This window comes from Sinocyclocheilus anshuiensis, unplaced genomic scaffold, assembly GCF_001515605.1.
Source record: "Sinocyclocheilus anshuiensis isolate Anshui unplaced genomic scaffold, SAMN03320099.WGS_v1.1 scaffold1116, whole genome shotgun sequence".
NCBI classification, from domain to species: Eukaryota; Metazoa; Chordata; class Actinopteri; order Cypriniformes; family Cyprinidae; genus Sinocyclocheilus; species Sinocyclocheilus anshuiensis.
This window is the reverse complement of record NW_015548257.1, coordinates 280680-285100: the sequence shown is the minus strand read 5'-3', so window position 1 is coordinate 285100 and position 4421 is coordinate 280680.

The following is a 4421-nucleotide window of genomic DNA, read 5'->3' as shown; positions in this document are numbered from 1 at the left end:
AACCCAAAGGTTGTGGGTTCGAGTCTCGTACCGGCAGGGATTGTAGGTGGGGGGAGTGAATGTATAGCCCTCTCTCGCACCTTCAATATCACGACTGAGGTGCCCTTGAGCAAGGCACCGAACCCCAACTGCTCCCCGGGCGCCGCGGCATAGCATATGTATGGTGACTTCACGTCACTTAATAATAAAATTGAGTGTTTACTATTGTCCTTCTGCATTATTACACACTATTTTCCTAATGAATGACACAATCTGTATTGTTAAAAGCGCAATATAAATAAAGGTGACTTGACAAGTGACAAACATGGGACATGCTTATCAATGTCTGCTGAGAAAGGTCATTTCCCTTGAGCAAGGCACCGAACCCCAACTGCTCCCCGGGCGCCGCGGCATAGCATATGTATGGTGACTTCACGTCACTTAATAATAAAATTGAGTGTTTACTATTGTCCTTCTGCATTATTACACACTATTTTCCTAATGAATGACACAATCTGTATTGTTAAAAGCGCAATATAAATAAAGGTGACTTGACAAGTGACAAACATGGGACATGCTTATCAATGTCTGCTGAGAAAGGTCATTTTTTTTGTTTATTTTAACATCCTGATCATATGATTCCTTAGCTTTTTAAAAAATATATTAGCCTAAATAAGCTGACGAAACACATGATTACTGTAACTGTGAAATGTTGTGCAAGCTGTCTACTTTTACAACTTCTCTTACAAAATGTAACCATGGTTTTACAATTAAAAAATACATAAATATATATATAATGAAGAATTTCCAATCAACAGAAAATGTTACGAGACTGTCTGGAAGAGGACGTGTGTCTATATCGTCCTAATGCACGCTGAGGAGAGTTTGAGTGGATAAAGACTCTCTGAGGACCACAGCTGGAGAATTGAGTCTCGGGGTCAGAAAACCCAAAAAGGGGTTTGGTGCACACAGGGATATAAAGTACGCCATGTGTACAATTAAATATTCTGCTGTATTTGTGATGTTGTGGGCCTATATTTCTGCTGGACATCTTGTTTAGACACACGGCATCATGGATTCTATCAAATACCAACAGATAAAAAATCAATAAGTGACTGACTCTGTTAAAAATCTTATAATGGGCCATGTTTGGATCTTCCAACCGGACAATAATCCAAACACAAATCTCAAAAACAACACAAAAATGGGTCACTGAGCACAAAACCAAGCTTCTGCTCTGGCCGTCCCAGTCCTCTGAGCTGAAGCCTATAGAAGATGAGAGTGGTGAACTGAAGAGGAGAAGCTGGGAATCTGAAGGGTCTGGAGAGATTCTGGATGAAGGAATGGTCGCTGATCTCGTGTCAGGTGCTCTCTAACCTCATCAGGCATTACAGGAGAAAACTCAGAGCTGTTATTATGCCAAATGGAGGTTTCAAAAAGCATTGAATAAAAGGGTGCCGTTAATTGTGTCTACGCGAGGACTGGAATTGAGAACCGCTGGTCTAGAACAATTCTTACAAGTACAACACGACGTAGCTGGGTGCCGCCGGTGTGCTACACTCATAGAAAATAAAGTATTTGAATTTTAAAGACGTGGCGCGGCGCTGTGCTTCTCGTCCGGTGTGCGACGGCCTGAAACGCTGTTTTTTTCATCTCCGTGTCAAGCATGAGAGCATGTTCTAGTACACCCCCAAAACAAAATCAAGACTTTGTAAAAGAGCATAATAGGACCCCTTTAATAAACAAATCAAATAAGTTCTTGGCCTAATCACTACTCATAATTTTCATAAAATCTCAAAAGACCTCTGTATACATGGCTAGCTCCTTTTTAAAGACATTAAACTGGGGTGCTGCTTTCAAAACTTTACATTTGTGAATAAAGCATTGTAATATAAAAAGTAAACCATTTACAACAAAGTCTGCATTTTTGTCCAACAAATGCACTCCAGATTTATTATTAGAGCTGATAATCACCAGTACTGTGGTATTATCGTGTGAAATCAGCATGTTCACGGCTTTATTTCAGTTGTGTGCTCATTAGTGATCTTCATTCATTAGTGCTTATTCTGTGTAATTATATGTTTAGTCTGTGTGTCAGGATCGTTTACAGACCGTCAGTGTTTGTTTGTTCCTCCATCATTCAGTTTCTCTCTCTCTCAGAGAGTTGATGAACACAGCTCTGCATCGCTTCATTAGACTGGGTGACCACTGACCCGTAAGATGCTGAGAAGTGTGCCGCCGTGTTTGTTCATTAATGATGCTCCTAGCTTTAGGGTTATTGTCATCATTAGGAAAACCTGTGGTATTGTTAGTGCACTGCAGTAGTTTCTCTCCACAGGAACACACTCTGATCTCATTCAGTCATGGACCAGGACTACGAGAGCCGGCTTTTACGACAGATCAACATTCAGAACCACAGCAAGAACAGAGATCCCCCTCAAAGGATGCTTTAGATGCTTTAGATGGCAAAAACACACAGCCCTCGTGTCACTGCTGGTAATATGCGATCATGGGTGTACATGAATTAGCTGTGGTTCTTGATCAGGTGTGATGTACTAATCGTGTGATCTCCGGCATTCTCCTCATGCAGCAGTACACCGAGCATGGCCTGGTCTCGTCTGCAGTGACCGACACCGGATCACAGGCCTGTCCAAACACACCGACGAGCTGATACGTGTTCGGCACAGTAATATTACCCTCGTGCAGAGCTGCTTTTCTTCCTTTGTGTTCATTTGGTAAGAAGCCCTGCTTACTTGAACTATGAGATCAACGAAGGTAAAGAGCCGTGTCAAACACCGATGACTTCACTCGAGAAACTGATTTAAACACACTGTGGTGCCCTCAAATAAGACCGTTGCCATGCCAACCTGCCACTGTAACCACTGTAAGTTTGCACGCTTGCCCCGCCCCCGGGGGCTTCTGATTGGTCCTCTGTTTTGGAACTGACATTGATGAGCGGCGCTGCGTGTAAAAGCTAAAATTCTTTTAACTTAACGTGCTTTAAACATGAGACGCTGCAAAAGACATCCGTCTAGCGTGCGTTTACCTAAAATATACTGGAAGAGTAGCACATCGGAGTGGAAAAACCCATTCTGAGTGTAACTAACTTTATATTATTGTATGAGAAATCTGCACGTGCATCCATTAGCTTGAAAATCACACAATTACTCATTTTATTAAAAGTGAGGCTACACTACTGATGCTGTGGAGAACCGCTATCATTACATGCACTGATCTAATTAGCTCCAGTATTTTCAGCTCAGAGATGAACCGATGATCGTGTTTCGTGTCTCTGGTTTCTTCAGGAGTCCATATCAGTTCTGAATCTCTTCACACAGATCTGATAATGACCGTGACATTACAGGAACATCCTAGAAATCAATAAACTGATCATCAGTCACATGACATCCCCATTTCCTCTGGTGCTGTTCGACAACAGGAAGTGATGAGGACAGAACAGGAAGTATGATGTTAGGAGACTCTCATTACTGCCAAATAACTGCGTGTGTCATTCGGGATTGTTTTAATTCACCGCTGTGCTTATTATTATTGTTCTACAGATGATTATTATGATTTGTTTTATGATGATCACGTGGAACATCATTGAAGCCTTATGCTGTTATTATGGAGAGACGCTTTTGTTTATTTTGGGGGAAAAGCAACCGTTCAGAGCCTTTTTACATTCAGAACTTTTAAAAAGTAATTTTATCAAATGTATTAGTTTCCAGCTCTGTTCCAGAGTCACTGATCGTGTTCGATTCATTCGATTCAGTTCAGATGAATCAGATGAGAAGCACAGCTTTATTTGAGTTCAGCTCCAGGTGTTTACATGTTTGTCAAGCTTCCTGAATCAGGCAGAGTTGTATTATTTGTACTGCGGTGTGAATGATGGGATGCTTGTGGTCGGTGCAGTGATGGGAGTTGATGTGTGTTGACTGAATGAACGGCTGAATCAAGCCTTAAAGAACAAAACTACTAATCAAAAGAACAGAAGAGCTAAACATATATTGATTTCATACAGTGGAAAATGAATCAAAAACATGATCCTCATATTGAAGGTGTGTGTGTGTCTGTAGTATTTATAATTAGTGGTATATTAAAACAACAGAATCTAAGAAATGTTCTGGTTTGTGAGCCGAGTAAATGTGTGTGAATTTGATCAGTTCTTTTATTTGCAGCCCATAATGATTCACAGTCACACAGTTGAACCTGGAGACAGAACCTCACAGTCAGCGTCAGATGAAGATCTGCTCCATCGATTAGCATTCATCTGTGATTCCCACGAGACACAAACTGAACCTGTTCTCTCTCCGGTGGCATGTGAACTCTGGTTCGCTCCACATAAGGCTGTGAACGCAGCATATGAGCGAACAGGTCAAACGTTCCTGTGAGACGTCATGGACTAAATCCTCTTCTGATGAGAACAGATCCCACATTATACC